This window comes from Bos taurus, chromosome 15, assembly GCF_002263795.3.
Source record: "Bos taurus isolate L1 Dominette 01449 registration number 42190680 breed Hereford chromosome 15, ARS-UCD2.0, whole genome shotgun sequence".
Lineage (NCBI taxonomy): Eukaryota > Metazoa > Chordata > Mammalia > Artiodactyla > Bovidae > Bos > Bos taurus.
Window position 1 is genome coordinate 70419649 of NC_037342.1, and position 25749 is coordinate 70445397.

Sequence of the window (25749 nt, forward strand, 5' to 3'; positions counted from 1 at the left end):
TAGTACCATGTGTCATGTAACTTTTGTGAGGAATCCTGAGCAGGAGAGGGGGTTCCACAACTCGGAGGAGTTTTCTATAGTGTCATTCTGTGTCCCTGTGGTTTTACTACATCGTGATGGACTGCTATCTCCATGTGTCTAGCTAAGTGACTTTGGGAATTATTTTATTTAGTTTTAACTAAACTAACACAAATTAGAGAAAGGAGCTTAAAGAAATTCTTCTATAGACAACACAGAATGAATATTCTGGTCATAAGGCAAGCAGAAGCACAGAACAAATAAAAATGGCAGAGCTAACATTTTTACCTCCTGGTAGGAGAAGGCAATGGCAACCCATTCCAGTACTCTTGCCTGGAAAATCCCATGGACGGAGGAGCCTGCAGTCCATGGGGTCGCTAGGAGTCAGACACGACTGAGTGACTTCACTTTCACTTTTCACTTTCATGCATTGGAGAAGGAAATGGCAACCTTCTACAGTGTTCTTGCCTGGAGAATCCAAGGGATGGGGGAGCCTGGTGGGCTGCCATCTGTGGGGTCGCACAGAGTCGGACACGACTGAAGAGACTTAGCAGCAGCAGCAGCAGCAGGAGCTCTCTGGAGCCATACAATGGTTATATTTCAAAGAAATATTTGTTCTGTTTAGTCTTGAATATGCACGTGTGCATGTGGGCCTATGTGAAGGGTAGGAGGAACAATCACTGAAACCCTGTCCCATCACTCTCCTGTCCTAGCTGGCTTCTTTAGCATTTTTTCTCCCCCTGCCCTTTTTAAACCAGCAATATTAAGACGCATTGCCCTACAAAATCAATGCCTCATTTATACCTAGAATTGAAGATTATATTTATGCATCCGCCTTTGGATCCTGGGAGAATGACCTAAAGACAGTCTGCAAGAGACAGACTTTGCAGTTACCACCTCCTCACCTTCCTTTCTTCTTTCCTGCTAAAACGTTCTCTCTCAACTCTGATTAGACGTGTGTGTGTGTTCAGTCATGTCCTACTCTTTTGCAGTCCCAGGTACTATAGACTACCAGGCTCCTCTGTCCATGGAATTTTCCAGTCAAGAATACTGGAATGAGTTGTCATTTCCTTCTCCAGGGGATCTTCCCAACCCTGGGATTGAACCTGAGTCTTTTGCATCTCCTGCATTGAAGGTGAACTTTTTTACCATTGAGCCACCTGGGAAGCCCATTGATTAGATAGGTAAGTTAGAACATGGGACTTCATGAACATGGGACCCAAATTAAGAATAATAGACTTCGAGAATTTTAATTATAAAAAGAAATCCTAGGGAACGAAGTCCAAACTCCATTTCCTCATTTACTATATGGAAACCTTGTCAATAACAACTCTAAATTTCACTTCTCCCAACCTATAAAAATGGATGCGATCTTATCTGCCTTTCCTTTCTCATTGGTATCAGCATAGCTTGAGATAGTTTATGAATTATGAAATAATTTAAAACTAGATGTATTACACAGTGTTAGGAGACTGATTGTTTTTTCACATTGTGTCCATACAAACAAAACAAATCAGAAAGTTGGGAGGGAGAGAAAAAGTAAAAAGCATAGCCCATAAATTTCTATATGGCTGACTCTCTGTGTACTTTACATGCACAGTTTTATTTAATCCTTATAAAAACTGCATGAAACAGATACTCTAGAGCTCTGTCACTTACCCCAAATTGCACAATTAGTAACTGACTTCAGGTCTAAGTCCACTCCTTTTCATCACTGCAATGGACGAATCCACTTTCTATTAGCTGTGCAACTTTTGGATACCTGACTCACTTTTTTGGCTGCTCATTTTCCTCATTTATAAAGCGATGAAGACAAGGACCGCTACTAAGGTATACTATCTGTATTAGCGTGTCTCATCCTAATAAAACCCCATTTCTTAAAAATGCTCATATTCATTCTGTCTTTGAGAAACTGAGACAGAATATTTATTTATTTTATTTTAAACTTTTTACTGTATATTGGAGTAAGACTTCCCTGATGGCTCAGACCATAAAGAATCTACCTGCTATACAGGAGGCCTGGGTGGGTTCAATCCCTGGTCAGAAAGATCCCCTGGAGAAGGGAATGACTATCCACTAGAGTATTCTTTCCTGGAGAATTCCATGGCCAGAGGAGCCTGGCGGGCTACAGTCTATGGGGTCATAGAGTTGGAGGCAACTGAGCAACTAACAAACAAACAATCAATTAGCAATTTTGTGATAGTTTCACATGAACAGCAGAGGGACTCAGCCATACACATACATATGTCCATTCTGCTCTAAACTCCCCTCCCATCCAGGCTGCCACATAATACTGAAGAGAGTTCCCTGTGCTATACAGTAGGTTCTTATTTGTTATCCATTTTAAATGCATGTGTACACACCAATCCCAAACTTCCTAACAATCCCTCCTTCCCATCCTTCCCCCACTGATAATCATGAGTTCATTCTCCAAGTCTGTGAGTCTGTTTCTGAGACAGAGTATTGAAGCGCTATATGCAAGGTTGAGATCCAGACTGTGATGAAGCCTGAATTTCAACCACCTGCTCCAGTTTCATTTTCCACTCAGTCCATGGCCTGGCTATACATTTTGTGGCATTAACTAAGACAACCTAAAGGAAAGTACCTAGTCAATTCTCTGGCACAGTTACACAGTATATAGAATGTTTTGGTCTTTCTAAGTAAACTCCTCCTTTCTCTTGGAATATGATCAGCACAATGATTATATGTTCCATTTAGAAGAGTGAAAATGAGGACGGAAGAGAAACATCAGTCTGGGGTAACTAAATCAAGGAAAAACCATCGCTGGGGTATGAATGTGGACTGTGATATGTCGCCTGCAGACTTTCAACTGGCAGCTAAAGCTTTCTTCTTATAAGCATGCACCACTTCAGTAAACTTCACTCTCAATTCTTTTGTTTTTGAAGAAAAACATTTCCAGCTAATAACACAATTACACTTAAGTATCAGAGCTCATTTTAGTATTATTGCATTTGTTAAATCTAACTGAGTCCAAATTACTTCCTCATTGCTAATAAGAGAAAGGGGGGAGGAAGGTGGAGAGGGGGAGGGGACCGAGAGGGGAAGAGATGGTTGTGAAGGTTAAAGGAAAAGAAAGACATATACACAGAGGGGCAGAGAGAAACACAGAGCGCTATCAATGCTACATATAGCCTCAAGTCCAATAAATGTCAGTTAAATTCGCGGCCCATGGTTTCTATGGAAACCCTCTTAAGTTAAGAGTGGAACACAGACATTTTTTGGACTGCAGTTCATAAGCTGTTTATTTAATTATGATGAAACATGACACTGTAAGACACAATACCATTATCATCCTCACAGTATTTAGAATTCAATGAATAAGTATGGCTAAATAAAAAAGTTGTGTTTTTTTTTTTTATCATTAGCTTCATATGAGTTGCAGGCAAATTAAATGCACCTTGTTTTTCTAGGACTTCACACGTTATTTCCTGCAGGCGAACCCCAAATTAGCCAAATGACATTCGTTAAGAGGGAGTTCTTTGGAGGCTTCATGCCAATTACCCCCTCCCCCATATCCAGCAAACAAAACCAAGGTCACAGCATATTTTCAATTAAACCCAGGATGGCACCAAAGTGCAGCACAGCTGGAAGAGCAAGCACATTATTACCCCATAGATCATTTGTGAGCAATGAATAGGTCTCTGGTGTTTTTCTGTTTTACAGGCATTTGAATATAAAAATAAAGAAAATAGCTTCAGATTAGTTTCTGCTTTCCAAAATAAACAACCACTTTGAGGGCATTATTCCTGGTGGTCTGGCAAAGAATGACTGGAAGCCATGACTTTTCTGTATCTGATGGTTGGAAGAGGTTTGCTGAGACTTTAATTAGGCAGCAGGGAACCATATGAGTGAGGGACTCATTCATATCTTTGTTCTTTCAGTAAACAAGTACCTGATGTCCACCTACTATGTGTCAGGCCCTGTGGCTGGAACAAGGGAGGCAAGAAGACTAAACTCAAGCTTCATTATGGATTTTATTGTATTTATATTTATCAACAACATTAATTTTGTTGATAAATATTTGTAGAGGGTCAACTATGGCTCATAGACATTAGACTAAGTAGATAAATAAATCCAGGATCCTGCTTTATAGGAGATCACAGTATAATGAAGACAAAAATACACATGATCCTAAGTCTTAAAGCAAGGAGGCAGTATTTCTGCCTCCTGCCTCCTGATCTTCTTTCTCTATTATGTAGAAATACCATCCACAGATGCCGTGGGGCAGTAGAAGGTAAATGTGTTTATGTGAATGGCATCACTGGGTGGTGGAGGGTGGAGAGGGGAGGGGGAGCTTCAGGAATATTTCCAGAAGAGAACCACATTTCCAGCTCTGTCTATGCGCAGTGGCCCTGAGATCATCTTTAGCCCATAAAATATAACTGAAGGGAGAGGTGCTCACAAGAGAAAGGAATCCCAAGGAGAGCCATCTCTGGCGTCAAGCTGGGCTGGGACCATGAAGGCCATTTCTAAAGTGACAAAGAGAAATTTGCAAATGTGACTCAGTGACTCTGTCTTTTCCACTCTCTTGAAGCCTGTTGTGTTTTTCTTTTTTTTTTTTTTTTGCAATTCAGTAGTGGTTTGCAGTAGCTAGGCTTCCCACAAGTTGCTCGTGCTGCAGCAAAGCCAGTCTTTGGCTGTTATTGGATTTGACAGTGTATAATGAGCCACTTCACATTAGCTGCTGCTGTAGTGTTCAGCATATTGTGGCAAAGATTTAGCATGAATCATCACCCACCTAGCTCTCCATTGTGGCCTCCGTGCTGTAAACAGGCAGTGTGTTTGCCAATCTAAGAGGGGGAAAAAGCATCCATTAGAATAATTCAGCACATTTCTCGATCTGCTGTTCCCCCCATCACCACAGACAACACTGGTGACAATATTTATTAAATTGCCACTGTATTTTTACATTCTTCTGGGCAAAAAGCCAAGGCAGCTATTTTAACCACTGGCCATTTTGAACAATGCATTGTTTAATGCCAATAAAAAAAACACATTTAGAGTTGGAAGATCTGTTGTCTATACTTGGTTCTGACTTATTAGATGTACAACCTGAAGCAAGTCACATTTTCTCTCTGATCCTCCATCCTGTTCAGAACCACCTCTTCAGATCAAATGAGATCATGTCTTTTGAAGATGGATAGGAAATAGTTAAAGAGATACTCTGAAATATTAAAATCAAATGGGCTGTTAAGAGTTTGACATAGGCAACTGCTGCAAACTCTAACTGGGATATTTTCTACATCCCCAAGCAAGAGAGATACTAACATTTCTTCCTCCTGTGCATCCCTCATCTACCACTACTCCCTTCCCAACACTCCTGTGACAATGGTAAATCAAAAATTAGAATCAAAGATAGAGGGTCACACAGTACTTGGAGCAAAGAAATACAAAGGAATAGAGCTGGCATTTTGCAAAGTATAGTGAAGTAAACTAAATGATTTCGAATACCAACAAATTATAAATCTTTCTAGCCCAAACTTCACCATACAGTTGGTACAAACTGGAAACAACTAGAAAATGCAGATGGAAGAAATCCATGAAATTAGCAATCAAGATCAAGGGACTGACACGAATATTGAAATCACCAAGAATTATATCAGGAGGAGGGCTGAAGAGAGCATCAGGGAGGCAGATGTTAAAATCATCAAGGAATAAAGAGGAGGGAAGACTGGATTTGTGGTTGATTCCAACAAGGAAGCATTAGCAGCTGTTTGGTCTGATGGTGTAAGCTTCCAAGCTGGGCATTTTGCTATGTTAGAGAGTTTTGTTTGGAACAGATAATGTAAGTAAAAGAGCTTCTCAAACTTCTCAAATAGTATTATTACTGTAAAAGTAAAAGTGAATATGATTAACATTTATTTCAGAGATGCTATGTGGACTTTATATCATTGGTTTTGCAAAACAACGTAACTCAGACTTACAGGAAGTTTCCCTAAATCCCATGGTTTCAGGAACCATTAACAATACTTCAGTAGGAAATATGAAATTTGAGTTAGAAGGTAACATGCCTGGTATTTATAAACAATGTGAGAGTAAGGCAGTGGGTAGGAATGAGTATGTGTAGAGAGGGCAACAAAGAGTTGGGAGTCAAAGCTGTGTTTATTACTAAATCCAGTGGCTGATTCTTAGTTTTCAGCTAGGTGAAAATTAGCAACATTTGACATAAGTGACTTTTCTGTCCTTCCTGAAACACTCTCTGCACTTGACTCCTAGGAAACTGCTCTCTCTCTCCCCTACCTCTTTGTTTACTCTGCTCAAATTCCATTGCTAGATCTGGGGCTTCTAAACGTTGGAGTGTACCAGGGCTCTGTTAGTGAGCCTCTGTCTAAGTGATTCTCTAAGTGAATCCTACAGTGAGTTTAGAAATCATCTACAAACTGAACACTGCCAAACATTTATCTCCAGCTGGCAATGTAGACTTGTAGTATATGTCTATAACTGCTAATGCAAGACTTCCACTTGAAGGCACCAAAAGTCAACCTGTCAAAAAATACAACTCTTGATTCCAATTCAACCCCTATCCCTAACAAAGACTTTTCTAACAGCAACTCCATTCACTCATGCCTTCCAAAAAAAAAAAAAAAATTAACCCCTTACCGAGTGCCAAACAATGGTTCCAGGGACCATCCTTGTAAGAGCTCAGGACAAAGTCCCCTTGACACTTTATTTTTCGGTCTCATCCCCAATTTTTCATCCTATTATTTCTATATCTTATTACCTTTACAGCCTATTGCCTATACAGTGGAAATTCTGGTTATCAAGAGTCTTGGCACTTCTCACCTCCACTGCTGCATATTAGTCTGTTATAATTGGATGATTTCAACAACCTGTTTCAATATTTGGTTTCTTTGCTTCTGTTCTTGCCCCTCTTCAGTCTTTTCTCCACATTGTAGAGAGATCCTATCAAAATGAAAGTCAGATCACGTTCGATCTTCTGCTCAGTGCTCAATGGCTTCTGATGTCGCTCAATATTACAGGGCTTCCAGTGGCCTAAGAGGCCATTTAGAGTTTCATTCTGCATCTCTCCTTCTTTAATCCTATCTTGCTACCACTATCACCTTACTCATTTCACTCTGGACACACAGCTTCCTTGTTTTGCTATTGTCGTTGTTGTTAGGTCGTGCCTCATGCTTTGTGATCCCCATGGGCTGTAGCCCACTCCCTGGCTATTCTGTCCACGGGATTTTCCAGGCAAGAATACCAGAGTGGGTTGCCATACCCTCCTCCAGGGGATCTTTCCAACCCAGGGATCGAACCTACATCTCTTATGTCTCCTGCATTGGCAGACAGCTTCTTTATCATTAGCGCTACCTCTAAACACTTGGAGAGTGGCTAAAAATTTACCCACTTTTATGAAATGATTATCTGGTGTTGAATGTGGTGCACATCCCTAAATATGTGATCATGGAAAATATAAATCAAGATGGTAAACCATTTACTTTTTACATATCACCATGGAAACAAGATTGGAAATAAGAAAGATGGTTATGAGAATGGTAACTTTTGTTTCTATTATTCATCACAGATTAGAACATCTTCTCACATACATTATCATATCAGACCTTCATAATTATGGAAAGTACGCAGAAATGATTATACTTTGTTTTTCATTTTTCAGATGAGATGTTAACATTTAAGGAAGTTAAGTAATGTTATCAAGTTTAAAAAGCTAACATATAGTAGCTATTGATATAGGAAGTTAAATCTTTGGAGCCCTAGACTAGTGCTCTGCCCAATATATGTTTTTAACATGAATATATTAAGGGAGGGAAGAAGCTACTTATGCTGTGAGTTCTTCCAACATTCTCAAAATTCATAGGAAACTGCTTTTTTTGTTCCTTGAACAGATTTCACTATTACTTCCATATGAAGAAAATGAAAAGAACATTTATTGAGCAATTATCAACTTTCATGTTAGTCATCCACATTGCACTTACTTGTCTTTCTGCATCATTAGACTACATGTCCTAATGCGACAGGCACTATATCCCATTTTATGTGCGTGCACAACCCAGTTACTGCCACATAGTGTGCATTCAATAAGTATTTCCTAAATAAGTGGATGAAAGAGCTTAGTTGGTTATATACAAAAAAAAAAAAAAAACAGTGGTGAAAGTACATCCTGAATCTAAATCACTTAATTAATCAGCACAATTAGAGCAAACCTCAAAAAGTTGCTATTTCATAATCAAAACCTGTTGACATCAACAATTTCATATAGTCCAAGCTAATATTGATAGTTCCCAAAGATGAACAATAATTTCGGAAATACTCAGTTTCCCAATCAAATTTCTGAAATGTATGGAAATCCTCTTCAGTTTACTTCTTATTGTAAAAACGTTTATGTACCAAAAAAGAGCCAATACTTTGATTTTGGTGGAAAGTCTTCTAGCTTAAAACATTCAATTTGTGAATGGGTAATTAAAATAAAACCAGAATAAGCACATTCAGTACTGAGATATAAAGAGGTCATGTCTACTGATTATCTGTATCAGGTCCACAAACACAGAGCAGAAAAGCCAACCACTTGCTCTGCCGTAACCCTAAATCCAGTGGTACAGGCATTGATACATCAAGGTATTCATGCTATTTTCTCTTAACATCGCTGCTCAAATACTATGACTTCTCATAGTTCTGTTGTGACTTCCTCCTTTGTTATTTGACTTTTCCATGGAGAGAATTAACGATTTGCTCATCATTTTTTCCCCACAGTATTCTCTTCATTATACCATCTGTAAGCTTGGGAAAATCAAGACCATCTTCTATTAACTAGTACATGGCCACTACAAAACACTGTTCTGGCCATGCACAGGAAATAACTCTTACTTAGAATGAAGTACCTGAAGGATATACATGGATGTGAATCTATATGCTACATAAAAGTTTTTTTGGCTCCTAGTGGTATCCTCATTTCACTTTGGAGATCAAGATGTGTGGGAGTAAGAGATGGTACATACTAAAGTGTCTTTGATTTTCAAATCACAGCCTTCTGCTGTAACTGATCTAAATTCCTGGTCGGAAAGGACACAGGATACTTGTGGTCTGCGTAAGTGTGGCATTTATCTTCATGAGTGCAGTAATCAAGAATGGACCAGGATTGGTACAGTCATGAGTGACTTATCCCATTTCCCCTCACAAATGAGGATAAATGACACAAAACATCAGCACCCATGCATTCTATATACTTTCCCGCATTTATGTCTACAGATGCAAACATAGAGAAGGTCTTTTCAAAGCCTGATTTTTTTTTTTACTTTATTTTCAAATATTCAGCTAACAAGAACAATGGAGAACTTGTGGGAAAGTCATAAGGGATGAAAAATGCTGAAATCACTTTTATAAGTTATGCCGCTGGAGAGGACACCTCAAGAGATCCTATCTCTGGAAACTCTAAAATGACTGTAAGCCTCAAAATAGGATTTCCATGGGTCTCTGGATGCTGTCATTAAGATAATGCTGTGAGAAAGTCACAAAGGCCCCCCAAGAATACTTTACTAGAGCACTCACCAACCTGTAGGAAATTCACAAAGATGGTGGTTTCAACAGAGTGACTTCTAAGACCTCCTATGTGTATAACAGAAAGTGCTACTGGTTTACTTTATTCTCATAGGACATTCATTATCCTCAGAAAATAAGCATTACTTAATTTCTGAATTGGACTAGGATATCCTCATTGAGCTTTTTAGTTGCCGGTAAGATGGATAGGGTACAGAAGGCTGAATAATGGCACTATCCAGGATCTTCTCTGTGCCTAACCCCATAGCCAGATAATGTGGGGACTCAGTGTGAGCCCTGCCCTGTGGGGTATGGGGTTTTCTACATAACTATGCTGTAGCACCATTGAGAGCATACTGGATCATTTTAAGTTCTTGCATTCAAATGTAAGCATGTATTAAGGAAATTTAAACCTAATCAGGATCTCTCCCTGTTAGGAAAAATCTTCTTCCCTAGAGTTAGTTCACTAGAAAATTATTATTCCCAGCTAATCAGAAGGCCAAGTCTCTTCTCTTCCAAAGCAGTTGGGAATCGCAGTTTTACCTCTGGTTACCCATATCTAACTTATTTCCAATGTTGTTAGTCTTTAGGATCATTTAATGATAGGTGGTGGACCTCCACCAATAGGCAGAACAGATCCCAACCATCTTCTCCAGTCTAATTCTCATACTTGGCCTGATGACATCATTTTTTCAAATTCATCTTTGATCCTATGCTCCAGTAGATTACACTCTATTCTCGAATTACTTTGGGAAATGTTACCAATTTTATCCCAAGTCCATTCCTCCATATTTATTTGCAACCTCTTACAGGGACTCTTGTCTTTGTTATTATAAAATATTCAAGAGCTGAGGCCCTCAGTGACTAAGGGTCTGGCTTGTTCTTTACATTTCTAGATACCCCAAATTACCGACTTAATCCCCTCCAGCACTGACAGGTTTTCTGTTAGGTATCTCATTCAACATGAATTGAATGCTTCCTAAATAGCAAGGATGATTCTAGACATTTAGAATTCTGCAGTGAGTCAGAAAGTGACAAAGGTCTTGCTTCATAGAGCTTGCTTCTGAGGGTTTAGACAGATAATATAAACAAACCAGAAAAGATCAGATAGAGATGAGTACTGAGATGAAAATTTAAGAGTGATGAGTCAAGGAATGACTGATAGGAAATATTACATGGATTTGGTCTAGGAAGACCCCCTCTGAAAAAGAGACATTGAACTTTAAGAATGGCAAGAAAGAACTCGGACATAAATATATATATAGGAGAAAAATATTCCAGGCAAAGAGAAGAGCTAACATAAATTCTCCAAGCTTGAGGAAGTGCTATAGTCTAAATGTTTGTGTCCACCACTTACCCAAATTCATATGTTAAATGCTAATAACCAACGTGATGATATTAGGACATGGCACCTTTGGAAGGTGATTAGGTCATAAGGATGGGGCCTTCATGAATGGGATTAGTGCCCTTATAAAAGAGGCTCCAGAGAGACCCCTAGCCCTTTCCTCATTCGAGGATACAATGAGGAGTCTGCAACTAGGAGGAGGGCCTTTACCCGACCACACTGGCAAACCAAACCTGTCTCTGACTTCTGGTCTCCAGAAGTATGAGAAATAAGTTCTGATGCTTATAAGATATCCAATCTGTGGTATTTTGTTATAGCAGTCCAACATGCTTCCAACAAGAAGCATGTTGTACTTAAAACATAATAAGGGGAAATATAGGCTAGTCTAGTAGGAAGAAAGTGAGAAAGCAGAAGAGTAAGAGATGTGAATGAGGAGTATAATAGTTTCCTTTGGTTTCCATAATTATCACAAAAATGATGTCATAAAACAACATAAATTGATTACTTCCCAGCAATTGAAGTCAGAAGTCTGAAATTAAGAAATCAGCAGGATTCTCCAAAAACTTTAGGGGAGAATTCTACTTTGCCTCTCCCAGCTCTGGTGGCTCCAGACATTCCTGGTCTATGACTACACAATTCCAACCACTGCCTCAGTCTTCACAGGGCCTGCTTGTCTTCTCCATGTGTCTCTTGTATGAGTGTCTCTTATAAAGACACAGGTCATTGTATTTAAGCCCACCTGGATAATCCAGGATGACCTCATTGCAAGATACTCAATTACATATGCAAAGGTCATTTTTTTCAAATAAGGTCACATCTGCAGGTTCTGGATCTTAAGATGTGAGCACATCTTTTAGGGAGCCAACATTCAGTTCATTATAGAACATTAGCCCTGGGAAAGAGTCCACCTGCAATGCAGGAAACCCCAGTTCTATTCCTGGGTTGGGAAGATTCCCTGGAGAAGGGATAGGCTACCCACTCCAGTATTCTTGCCTGGAGAATTCCATGGACAGAGGAGCCTGGTAATCTACAGTCCATGGGATCACAAAGAGTAAGACACGACTGAACGACTAACACTTCAGTTGGTAAGCCTGGTAGGTCAGGAAAGCAATTTCTTTGTATACTATATGCAGTGTCAAGCTCTTGCAGAGTTCCACGATGGAAAATAATACAGCCTTATTTGATTTTTAAACTATCACACTTCTAGCACGAGAACAGACTGAAGTCACAAGTAGTAGGTCAGTAGTACATGTGAGAGATGGCTTGATCTAGAGTGGCAGCAGAATATACAGAATTAGATAATTAAGGCTTTTTCCTGGAAGGTAATGTCAAGAACATTTGTCTAGGGATATGGGGATGACAGGAAAAGAAACCAAAAATTTGCCTTCTGCCACCTTCCAAGGTAGCAGTCCAAACAGCAGCTGTTCTGATCTCCCCACCACCATGCTCCACATGCTTGTGAGAGCATTTGTGTCAAGAGAGCACTTCCACTTACCTAGCTATTCTTAGACCTTTGAAAATATTATCATCTTTCCTAGTCTGGCCCTTGTCCTAGTCCTTATGGCTGGTTGGGCCTCATCTCATTTTACTTCAAGCAGGTGTCCTGCCCAGTGACCAGTCTTGCTTTATTTATTTATGTGTTTATTGATATAGGTATTTTATTTATTTATTTAGATCCATCTTGTGTCAAAACAAGACTGTTCCAGTTCTTTCCCATTGCAGCTCAGTACCCTGGGCATCCAAGAAGAACCTCGGTGATTTGATTATAACCTGAAAATAGTATACCATTCAGCTTATGTCCAGGAATGTCAGAGATTCCACATTTTCTTCAGGTTAAGCTGGCACTCTGGGTACAAGTCTAACAAAGTTTCAGAACCTAACTACAACAGTTACCACCTCTGTCACCTGCCTGTATTCCATACGTAACTTCTACAGAACTATAGTGTCCAGATTATCTTTTTTACTTTGGGGACCTCTTCTGAATACACAAAGAGATTGACTTAATCAAAATAATACCCATTTTTATGGTAATGTCTTTTGAAGAAAGGATAATTTCAATCAACTATGACATCTCCCTGGTTAGGTTGAAGTTCTGCTAGACTACTGAAATTTAGGGTATCTGATTAATTCAATACAGATAGAGAAAGGAGGTAGCAATTGTGCTGTGGTTCATAAAGTTAAGTCCCTGGATAAAGGCCACATCTTCATATTGAGTGAGTCATTTGATAGAATGTAAATAGAAGCCTAGAATATTCTCTTGGATTCTGGGGGAGAAACAAAGCAACATAAAATCCTTGTCCTTATTCTGTATATTTAGCTGTTCCAATATAAGCTGTTCCTAGAAGCTATTCCAGAGCATCTGCATAATATTGTTTCTGGTAAGTGCCTCTCAAGCTTATTTCTAAATAAGTTCCATTTTTTTTTCAGAAATATTTCAACATCAAAAGCTACATGCACCTGAAACTAAATGTTCAATTTATCGGTTACAGGTTGTGAGATATTCTTTTGCCTCTTAAGAGCAAAAGAAAATTTAGGATTTGGTATTCCAAAACTAACAGTTGTCAGAAATAACCTTACCAGACCAAGCTTAAAACCTACCAAGAGAATATATCTCTGGCATGTGGTATCTGGCAGCAATGAAAAGGAACTGCTGCTGTCTGGCTCTGAATTAGAACATTTGTGCATCTGAGAGATCTTTCCTATGATCCATCAAAGTGGCAATTGTTTAGAAATACAGGTCACCAGGGACTTCCCTTATGGTCCAGGGGTTAAGAATGTGCCTTGCAGTGCAGGGCATGTAGGTTCAATTCCTGGTAGGGGAACTAAGATCCCACCTGAGGCAGAACAACTAGGCCCGTACTCCACAACTAGGGAGCCCATGTGCCACAACTACTGAGCCTGCGTGTTAAAACTAGAGAGCTCTGTATGCTGCAACAGAAGATTCCGTGTGCTGCAGCTGGAACCCACTGCAGCAAAGTACATAAAATACTTTCAAAAACAAAGAAAAGAAAAAGTACAGGTCACCAATTTAATACCTATCAGCATGTGGGAAAATGTAGATTCAGTCCTATTATGTTGGGGCTATTTAAATGAGAGCTGCTGTTTTCATCATGAAACCTGTATCAATAATTGTGGGTTAAGAAAAGGAAAAGAGTACAAGAAAAAAAAATCCTAGATGAATATTCATCTCTTTGCTCACTTATTTACTCATTAACTAATTATTTTGTTACCTTTAAGTCACCTAAACCTTATTGAGTTTGAAATGATTAACTGGGAATTGGGCAGACAGTGGAGTTGGGGTGGATCTTAATTATGCTACACTGCAAGAGAGTGAAGTCCATACTGCCACATAAAGGGAAAAATCCCCTTAAAGACGGAAATTGGTCATTGATTTTTTTTTTTTCTTCTTCTTCACACTCAAGAGTCAAATCCCCTTCCCACTGTTATTGTTTAGAGAATCCTGATCAGGACAGAAGTCTCAGATGTCAGAGAAAATGTTCAAATTGGAGTTAGAGAAGCCATTCCCAGGTTAATGAGCGCAGAGCAGCAGGCATTTAGGAGAGTTTATTTGGAGAAAAGAAACGTCTGCAGAAATCAAGTGATTAAGATGTGATACTCAAAGCGAACTCTGAGCGATCTCATTAGCGGAGACTAAGAATAGTCAACAAATGTAATAAGAACACTGATACAAGGTCACAAACATCCCAGTACAGGCCAGCTGTGTGGGACCCACTGAAGAGGAAGATAGGGAACCTGAACTGGATCAGATCACGAAGTCTTCCCTAGATGACATGAGTTTTTTCCCAAGTCCTAAGAAAGGAAGAACCAAAAAGTTTTATACAAGTTTTCATTACATTTTATTCATAGTTCTCCAGATGTGCTTATCTATATTAAATTAGGCTTCCTTAGTGGCTCAGACAGTAAAGAATCTGCCTGCAATGCGGGAGACCCCAGTGATTCTTGGGTCAGGAAGATTCTCTGGAGAAGGGACTGGCTACCCACTCCGGTATTCTGCCTGGGAAATCCCATGGACAGAGGAGCCTGCAGGCTACAGTCCATGGGGTCACAAAGTGTTGGACAGGACTGAGCAACTAACACTTTCACTTCACTTTTTCATATTAAAATGCATTCCACAATTTATTTATTGTTCCACAACATGTGTGCTAAGTTGCTTTAGTCATGTCTGATGTTTTGTGAGTCTGTGGGCTGTAGCCTGCCAGGCTCCTCCGTCTATGGAGATTCTCCAGGCAAGAATACTGGAATGGGTTGCCATGCCCTCCTCCAGGGGGATCTTGCCAACCCAGGGATCGATCCCAGGTCTCCTGCATTGCAGACAGATTCTTTAACATCTGAGCTACCAGGGAAGCCCCATTCCACAATGTAGGTTCTATCATTCTCAACTACTTTGAATAACTGCTGTACAAATGTCACTTTCTCACAGATTTTCCTTCACACACGTTCCTCAAAGGACCCCCTACTCATCTGCACATAGCTACTCATATTCTTGCTCTGAAATTACATTTTTTAAATCTATTTTTTCTCTTAAAAAATAGTTTGGCTATGCTGGGTCTTTGTCGTGGCATGTGTGGGCTCCTCCAGTTGTAACACGAAGATTTAGTTGCACCACAGCATGTGGGAACTTAGTTCCCCAGTTAGCGACTGAACCTTTGTCTCCTGCATTTGAAGGCAGAGCCCTAACCACTGGACTACCAGGGAAGCCCCTCTTTCTGCCTTTTTAAAGCTATTCAGAAGAATATGTTTCATGAGTATCTGTGTGTGTTAGTCACTCAGTTGTGTCCAACTCTTTGCGACCCCACGGACTGTAGCCCATCAGGCTTCTCTGTCCATGGGATTCTCCAGGCAAGAATGCTGGAGTGGATTGTCCTTCTCTTCTCCAGAAGATTTTCCTGACCCAAGGATCAAATCCTGGTCTCTTGCATTGCATTCAGATTCTTTACCATTTGCGTTATAGGGAAGACCCAGGAACGTTACATAGCTTTTCCACTACCTTATTTCCTGAGCCTAGAATAATGTTTGGACAGGATAAGTCATTCAAATGACTATTAAATTTAAAAAAATGCTTTTTTATGCCTTTGTAAAATCACTACCTAAACTACACCTTTATGTCTTACTATATAAATGAAAGAATATTGAAATGGAGGTTTCAGCCAAGGAACCAAGATACAGTAGATGATACATTCTAAGGAGACAATGGAGACTGACAATGGAGACAGTCATAAGTGCCCGCACAGCTCATAACCTCTTACACAGAGCAGATATATCAATGGGCCAGAGAAAGCTCATAAAGAAGATTTCTTTGGAGAGAGCTATCCTATGCATCCCAGTCCTAAGGGAAAGGGGGGGTAGTCTTACATCCTGTTGTTGTTTTTGTTCAGTCACTAAATCATGTCTGACTCTTTGTGACCCCATGGACTTCAGCATGTCAGGGTTCCCTGTCTTTCACCATCTCCATCTCCTAGAGTTTGCTCTAATTCATGTCCATTGATTCAGTGATGCCATCCAATCACCTCAGTCTGCTGTCACGCTCTTCTCCATCTGCCTTCAATCTTTCCCAGCATCAGGGTCTCTTCCAATGAGTCAGTTCTTTGCATTAGGTGGCCAAAGTATTGGAGCTTTAGCATTAGTCTTTCCAATTAATATTAAGGACTGATTTCCTTTAGGTTTGACTGGTTTGATCTCCTTGCAGTCTAAAGGACTCTCCAGAGTTTTGTCCAGCACCACAATTCAAAAGCATCAGTTCTTCAGTGTTCAGCCTTCTTTATGGTCCAGCTCTCACATCCATAACTGACTACTGGAAAAACCGTAACTTCGACTATGTGGATCTTTATGGGCAAAGTGACACCTTTGCTTTTTAAATACATGGTCTAAGTTTGTCATAGCTTTCTTTCGAAGAAGCAAGCATCTTCTAATTTCATGGCCACAATCACCATCTGCATTGATTATGGAGCCAAAGAAAATAAAATCTGTCTTTGCTCCTACTCTTTCCCCTTCTATCTGCCATGAAGTGATGGGACCAGATGCCATGATCTTAGTTTTTCGAAAGCTGACTTTTAAGCCAGCTTTTTCACTCTCCTCTTTCACTCTCATCAAGAGGCTCTTTAGTTCCTCTCCACTTTCTGGCATTAGAGTGATATCATCCACACATCTGAGGTTGCTGATATTTCTCCTGGCAATCTTGATTCCAGCTTGTGAGTCATTCAGCCTGGCATTTCACATTATGTATTCTGCATATAAGTTAAATAAACAGGGTGCCAATATACACTCTTGGCATCATCCTTTCCCAATTTTGAATCAGTTCCATTTAAGGTTCTAATTGTGGCTTCTTGACCTGCATACAGGTTTCTCGATACACAGGTAAGGTGGCCTGGTATTCCCATCTCTTTAAGAATTTTTCAGTTTGTTTGGATCCACACAATCAAAGGCTTTCTCATAGTCAATGAAGCATGAGTAGATGTTTTTTTCTGGAATGTTTTTCCCTTGCTTTCTATGTGATCCAGCATAATTGTGTTGGCAATTTAATCTCTTAGAAATTAAGTTTAATTTCTAAACCAAGCTTGCTCTCAGTACATATACTGCTGAAGCCTAGCTTTAAGGTCTTGCATCCCAACCCTCCATCTAGTAAAGAGAAGGTTTAAGAAGATTATTAGAGGAAACTTTTTGAGTAACTTATCAGTGGGCCATGACTTACTGTCATCAACATGAAAGAGAAGATTGTAGAAGAATCCTGTCCCTCATCTCAAGACTAAAGATAGGACTGTGATGGCAGAGTAGAGAAGATCCAAGGGGGCTCTGTCTAAATCCCTTGCGAAAAATCTCAAAGGCAAGAGACCAAATGTTGCTCACACATTTGAGGGAGTTGATGAGAGTCTTGGAGATATTTTAGATCCTATGCAAAAGGTTTGCTTGCAGGAAGTAAATAGCTTACCAGAAGGAATCTGCGAGTATTTCTGGATGCCCAGAGGCTGACGAAGGAGTCAGTGATGTTTCAGAGAACAGACCCGCACTCTCAGCAAGGCAAATCTGGGGGGAGTGAGAGTGGAGGGTGGGTCACCAAAGAACACATGCACACGGAATGTCGCTGTAAGAAAGCCAGTTTCAAATGTCTGCAAACCCAAAGGCATCGTAACTCAAGACAGTACCAAGCAAGTCAAAGCCATTCTGGCCCCCTCTAACCTGATTTGCCTCACCATGATCCAACCAGGAAGAGTGGGCAGAGTTGGCAGATGGAAGAGGAGGAGGAAAGGAGAACTAGGTGACAATAAAGAGAAGAAAACAGTCTTGTCTAGACCCTAGACTGTGATGTGAGGCTTCCTACTCAAAACCAGGCCTGTGCTAGAGAAGGCAGGAATCTCAATGTTAAAACAAGTTCACCGTTTTAAGCATTAATATAATTTGAATATGTCAATTACTTACCACAGGACCTTATAATTACATAAATATTTCCAGAAAGTTTTCATCTAGGGGCAGAAGCAAGTCTAGTTCCAATAGGATAAATTTTAGTTGGGAGAGAAAAATGAAATCATCTTATGGTTCCATCTATAATTTGTATCTATTCAATATAATAGTTACTATAATTTTACTAATAACAACAACATGGGATTTAGAGTTTGAAATTCCGAGTATAAAGCTCTCAAATTTCAAATTTTAACCTTATTTCTCCCTGGATATGCTTCACATTTTGCTAATGATTGGTAATGAAGACAATGGCAGCTAAATAAACCATTAACTTGGGAATAGGGCTTCCAAATTGATACATATACATCATTTTTTAATCAGCAACAAGCAATTTCCAATGTTTAAATATTTCACAAGTATCTGGTATTTCTAAAAGAACTCATGAAAGGACAGTACATTCAGGAATTATTTGAAAATCAGAGGTAATACATCCTGTCATATATTCAAACTTTGCTGAACAATGTAAAGAATCTGGAAGAAAGAGATAAAATAATTATGTGTGGAAGGGATGGGATACATGATAAGACACAAAGATTAGGAAAATACAAAACAGTAAATATTTGGGTGGAAAATAAGGTACTGAAGGGGATTTCTTCCATTTCCGTAGAGTACTACTAGTTAACCTCAATGAATCTTTCTGAGTTCTCGTGAGTTTTATACAATATTTGACCACGAAAATATATTATTTTACCAAATACAGGATTCATATGGCTACTTTGGCCTATTTGGTTGTTCACTTTTACTACGTGCCCCATATTTTCCCTTTCTTGACTGTTTTTATGGGAGTACTTGAAACATCCATTCCATAGAGTAAAGAGTAGTCAGCTGATCTGACTGGTTGAAAGGTTGAAAAACAGCCAATTTGCATGTTTATCCCAACTTAACATTTGTCAGATAAAGGCTCTTGGTCACCTTTAAAAGCTGGCAAGCCAAGAGAAGTGCAATTCAGGAGCATTATTAATTAAGACAGATATTAATTACTTAAGTTATGAGGACAAACTTATCCTGATAAGAAGTCTTTTGTTTCAACACATATCAACCGATTTAACAATTATCGCATATTAAATGCTCTGTTCTGAGCTATAGGGAAAATAGAAGCAATTGAGACTGAGACATACACAAAGGTTTTGTCCTTTTCCTCATTACTTAATCCTAGAAACTATTTCTGACAGGAAGAAAAGAAAGGGAAAGTAGATGCAGAAAAGGTAGTATTGTTTCCCAAACATTTTATCCCTTGAAACTAGAAAAATTCTACAAGGACTCTAGTTTAGCTAAGAACACAGTACTTTAAATATTCATGAATGAGTGCAAGTGAACAATGGATCATATTCATAGTTCCAATGATTTAACTTCTTACTCATCATCATCATCTTTTTTATTGTCTGGAAAACTGGTTCCGGAATAAAAGAAAGAACAGAGAGATTGATCATTTGACCATTTTTATATCCCAGATGTCATTTCTAAGTCCCAGTTTTGTTGTCCATTCCTCAGGGACTCAGTCTGTCTGACCTTCATTAGCTCATAAGCATCCTATTTGCAAACTCTCTTCACCTTTGCTTCCCTTTGGCCATTTTCCTTTGGTGGAAAGGTTAAAAGAAAATGAATTCTAATAGTTTGGGGTAGAAAGTTAGAGAAAGAGATATAGACGGAATTAATAAAGAAAATGCTGATATATGGCAAAACCAATACAATATTGTAAAGTTAAAAGATAAAATAAAATTAAAAAAAAAAAGAAAATGCTTCTTGGACTTGTTTGGTGGTCCAGTGGTTAGGAATCTACCTTTCGATGCAGGGTTTGATCCCTGGTCTGGAAAAATCCCACATGCTGCAGAGCAACTAAACATGTGCGCCAAGCCACCAAGCCCCTGTGCCCTAGAGTGCATGCTCCACAAGAGAAGCCAGCACAGTGAGAAGCCCACACACCCCATCAAAGAGCAGCCCCAACTCACCGCAACTAGAGAAAGCCTGCGTAGCAAGGAAGACCTAGCACAGCCAAAAATAAATCAGAAAAGAAATTTTCTTAAGAAATTCTTTCCTTTAGGTCCAGGGTAAGAGGGACAACAAGGACTCGCCTGTTGATTACCTGGGATCTCTACTGCAGACTGAGACTTCCTTGCATCTCTTCTCTTGAATGAGTTAGGACATTGCTCTGTAATTATTCTTCTGCCCAAGTAGCAAAACCCCTCACCCCATTTGTAATGAGCTCCTTAAAGAAATCCACAAGGGTTTTGTCATCTTTGTAGCTACAAGTTCTTCAGCTTCTTTCCTTGGTTTCTCGTTGTATCTATTAGGATCAAGTACTAAAATAAGTGCTATATGTAAGGTATGTCATTTACATCCACTTCAATGGTAAGGAAATAGTGACATGATAAGGTTATTTAGGGGCTTCCCTGATGGCTCACATGGTAAAGAATCTGCCTGTAATGCAAGAGGCCTGGGTTCAATCCCTGGGTTGGGAAGGTCCCCTGCAGAAAAAAGAAAATGGCAACTCACTCCAGTATTCTTGTTTGCAGAATCCCATGGACAGAGGAGTCTGGCAGGCTACAGTCCATGGGGTTGCAAAGAGTCAGACACAATTGAGAAACCAACACACACACACACCAGGTTATTTAGTCAAAGCTGGTGATCAGCAGAGCCAGGTTTCCAGAAGCCCAGGCTGTCCAAAATCAAAGATAAGGCACTTTAACTTATAGTTCTAAGCACCAAGTACTCAGAAGGAAAGGATATGGTGGCCTTTACTGTGGTCATTTTCATGAAATAGGATTTAATTTAATTCCCAACTTACCCTTAGCCTTTCTGGCTAAGAGGTTCTCATTTGCCATCTCACCTCATCTGCAGGCTCCATTATCCCTCTAATCACGTCCACTACCTGTCTCTTTTGTCTTGTGTCTTCTATGGTCATTTTGTTAAAGGGCAGCAACAATATTGCACCATGTCTTGATCAAGCAGGCATCCTATTTGTCAAGGAGCCAAGCAAGAAAAGTCCTTACAGTGGTCCCCTTAAGCCAGTGCTTGGCCTATTTCCCAGAAAGCCGGGTGCATCTTATCCATACCCAAACCACTGTACCACATACAGGTACATCTATATCCATGAAAAGTTTCAGAACTATTTTGAACCAAATTTGATAAAACAGCCTAGAGAGAAGGACAGCTTCACAGTATCTTGAAGGCTTGATTTTAATAAGGATTGGCTGTCTGTCAGAGAGTTTAGAACAAAGTGTGCTGCATTTCAAAAGGAGTTATCACCTCCTTTGATGTTCTCAATCTCTTCTTATTCATATTGAAGGTGAGAGTAAGGTAACATAAACTCTCTCTTAAAGAAATCACTGAGTAAACTATTTCCATTCTAAAGACATCTGGTGTCCAGGTATCAAGTGTACAGATTTAACTGTGGCTGATCCCAGTCCTCTGTTAGGATGTGAAATTGAAAGTAATTATACATATATTTTCACTCTATATATGCATGAATATGTGTATATTCTGAAATTCAATACGTTGTTATGTAGGAACTGGACAGTAAATTGTTTCTACAGTCAATATATCCTGTGAATAGATATTGATTATAATAGCATAATAGCAGTTATGGTTACTTGGTGGTAAGTACCACATAAAAGAAAATTCTAAAGCCAACTGTGGTAGGCACAATTCTAAGATGACCTTGAGTCATACCACTGTATGCTCTATTCTTTTGAGTATGAGCGGCACTAGTAATCAGCTTCTAACCACTAGAATATGACAAAAGTGGTGGGATAGTTACTATCTTGATTAGGGTACATTATACAGCGAAGCTGATGGAAGGTCACTGCCGTGATTGTGTGTGTGTGTGAATTAGTCACTCAGTTGTGTCTGACTCTTTGCAAGCCCATAGTCTGTAACCCGCCAGGCTGCCCTGTCCATGGAATTCTCCAGGAAAGAATACTGGAGTAAGTTTCCAGTCCCTTTTCCAGGGGAACTTTTCTATCCAGGAATGGAACCCAGGTCTCCTACGTTGCAGGCAGATTCTTTACCATCTGAGCCAGCAGGGAATTCCCTGATGCAGTGATTACATATCATGTAAGGAACGAGTTGCCAGTCCAGGTTCGATCCACGATACTGGATGCTTGGGGCTGGTGCACTGGGACGACCCAGAGGGATGGTATGGGGAGGGAGGAGGGAGGAGGGTTCAGGATGGGGAACACATGTATACCTGTGGTGGATTCATTTTGATATTTGTCAAAACTAATACAATTATGTAAAGTTTAAAAATAAAAAAAAAAAAAAAAAAAAAAAAAAAAAAAAAAAAAAAAATAATGTTAAAGAAGGCTGGGAGCCAAAGAATAGATGCTTTTGAACCAACTTTAGCCAACTGATGCTAAGTTCAGTTCAGTCACTCATGTCCAACTCTTTGCCACCACATGGACTGCAGCACAACAGGTCTCCCTGCCCCTCATCAACTCTCTGGAGCTTACTCAAACTCATGTCCATCAAGTCAGTGATGCCATCCAACAATCTCATCCTCTGTCATCCCCTTCTCCTGTCTTCGATCTTCCCCAGCATCAGGGTCTTTTCTCTAATGAATCAGTTCTTCGCATCAGGTGGCCAAAGTATTGGAGTTTCAGTTTTTGCATCAGTCCTTCCAATGAATATTCAGTTTGATTTCCTTAAGGGTAGACTTGTTTGATCTCCTTGCAGTCCAAGGGATTCCCAAGAGTCTTCTCCAACATAAAAGTTCAAAAGCATCAATTCTTCAGTGCTCAGCCTTGTTTGTGGTCCAACTCTAACATCCATACATGACCACTGGAAAAACCATAGCTTTGATTAGACGTGCCTTTGTCAGCAAAGTGTCTCTGCCTTTTAACATGCTGTTCAGGTTTGTCATAGCTTTTCTTCCAAGGAGCAAGTGTCTTTTAATTACATGGCTGAAATCACCATCTGTAGTGATTTTGGAGCCCAAAAAATAAACTCTCTCACTGTTTCCTTTGTTTTCCCATCTATTTGTCATGAAGTGATGGGACCAGATGCCATGATCTTAGTTTTCTGAATGTTGAGTTTTAAGCCAACTTTTTCACTCTCCTCTTCCACATTCATCAAGAGGCTCTTTAATTCCTCTTCACTTTCTGCCATAAGGGTGGTGTCATCTGCATATCTGAGGTTATTGCTCTTTCTCCTGGCAATCTTGATTCCAGCTTGTGCTTCGTCCAGCCCAGCATTTTGCATGATGTAGACTTCCCTGGAGGCTCAGATAGTAAAAGCATCTGTCTACAATGTGGGGGACCTAAGTTTGATCCCTGGGTCAGGAAGATCCCCTGGAGAAGGAAATGGCAATCCACTCCAGTACTATTGCCTGGAAAATCCCATGGATGGAGGAGCCTGGTAGACTACAGTCCATGGGGTTGCAAAGAGTCAGACACGACTGAGCGACTTCATTTTCGCTTTCACCCTGCATGTAAGTTAATTAAGCAGGGTAACAACATACAGCTTTGACATACTCCTTTCTCAATTTGGAAACAATCTGTTGTTCCATGTCCAGTTCTTACTGTTGTTTCTTGATCTGGATACAGATTTCTTGGGAGGCAGGTAAGGTGATCTGGTATTCACATCTCCTTAAGAATTTTCCACTATTTGTTGTGATCCACACAAAGGCTTTCTCATGGTCAATGAAGCAGAAGTAGATTTTTTTTTCTAGAATTCTCTTGCTTTTTTCTATGATCAAACAGATGTTTGCAATTTGATCTCTGGTTCCTCTGCCTTTTCTAAATCCAGCTTGAACATTCAGAATTTCTTGGTTCACAAACTGTTGAAGCCTAGCTTGGAGAATTTTGAGCATTACCTTGCTAGTGTGTGAGTTGAGTACAATTGTGAGTTAGTTTGAACATTCTTTGGTATTGACTTTCTTTGGGACTGAAATGAAAACTGACCTTTTCCAATCTATGGCCATTCCTGAATTTTCCAAATTTGCTGGCACATTGAGTGCAACACTTTAACAACATTATCTTTTTGGACTTTGAAATAGCTCAGCTGGAATTCCATTAGCTCCACTAATCTTGTTTGTAGTGATGCTTCCTAAGGCCCATTTGACTTCACATTCCAGGGTGTTTGGCTCTAAGTGAGTGATCACACCTTCGTGGTTATCTGGGTCATGAAGATGTTTTTTGTATAGTTCTGTATATTTTTCCCACCACTTCTTCATATCTTCTGCTTCTGTTAGATCCATACCTTTTTTGTCGTTTATTTCACGCATCTTTACATGAAATATTCCCTTAATATCTCTAATTTTCTTGAATATATCTCTAGTCTTTCCCATTCTATTGTTTTCCTCTATTTCTTTGCATTGATCCCTGAGGAAGGCTTTCTTGTCTCTCATTGCCATTCTTTGGAACTCTGCATTCAGATGGGTATATCTTTCCTTTTCTCCTTTGCCTTTTGCATCTCTTCTTTTTTCAGCTCTTTGTAAGTCTCCCTAGCACAATCATTTCACCTTTTTGCATTTATTTTTCTTGGGGATGGTTTTGATCACCACCTTCTGTACAATGTCATGAAACTCTGTTCATAGTTCATCAGGCATTCTGTCTATAAGATCTAATCCCCTAAATCTTCACTTCCACTGTATAATCATAAGGGATTTGATTTAGGCCATACCTAAATGGTCTAGTGGTTTCCCCTACTTTCTTCAATTTAACTCTGAATTTGGCAATGAGGAATTCATGATCTGAGCCACAATCAGCTCCCAGTCTTGTTTTTGCTGACTATAAAGAGCTTCTCCATCATTGGCTGCAAAGAATGGAATCAATCTGGTTTTAGTATTGACCATCTGGTGATGTCCATTGTGTAGAGTCTTCTCTTGTGTTGTTGGAAGAGGGTGTCTGCTATGACCAGTGCATTCCCTTGGCAAAACTCTGTTAGCCTTTGCCCTGCTTCATTTTGTATTCCAAAGCCAAACTTGGCTGTTACCCAGGTGTTTCTTGACTTCCTACTTTTGCATTCCAGTCCCCTATGATGAAAAGGAAGTCCTAAAGGAAATCAACCTTAATATTTATCAGAAGGACTGATGCTGAAGCTCCGATATTTTTGCCACCTGATGGGAAGAGCTGACTCACTGGAAGAGACCCTGATGCTGGGAAAGAAAAGGCAGGAGGAGAAGAGGACAACCGAGGATGAGATGGTTGGATGGTGTCACTGACTCAATGGACATGATTTTGAGCAAGTTCCGGAAGATACTGAAGGACAGGGAAGTCTGGCATGCTGCAGTCCATGGGGTTGCAAAGAGTCAGATGTGACTGAGTGACTGAAAAACAACAACATAAGATCTGCCTGGGGAGATTCTAACAAGAGAGTCCTCTCCTGGCTTCCTAGAACTAAGCCGCTGGTTGTTGTTAAAGGGTGATGTGACAAAGAACTACACGTGGCCTCTA

General features: G+C 39.8%; 1 protein-coding gene across 5 annotated transcripts in view; it reads right to left on the reverse strand.

Annotated features, from left to right (window-relative positions):
- The window catches only part of LRRC4C (leucine rich repeat containing 4C), a 1420098-nt gene that overhangs the window by 21727 nt on the left and 1372622 nt on the right, over positions 1-25749 (reverse strand). The window contains exon 2 of one of the 5 annotated variants that reach the window (XM_003587005.4): positions 4778-4829. The exons of the other annotated variants lie outside the window; for them this stretch is intronic. The gene's annotated coding sequence lies outside the window, so the exon portion shown is untranslated. The remainder of the gene's footprint in view (positions 1-4777; positions 4830-25749) is intronic. 5 annotated transcript variants of the gene reach the window in all.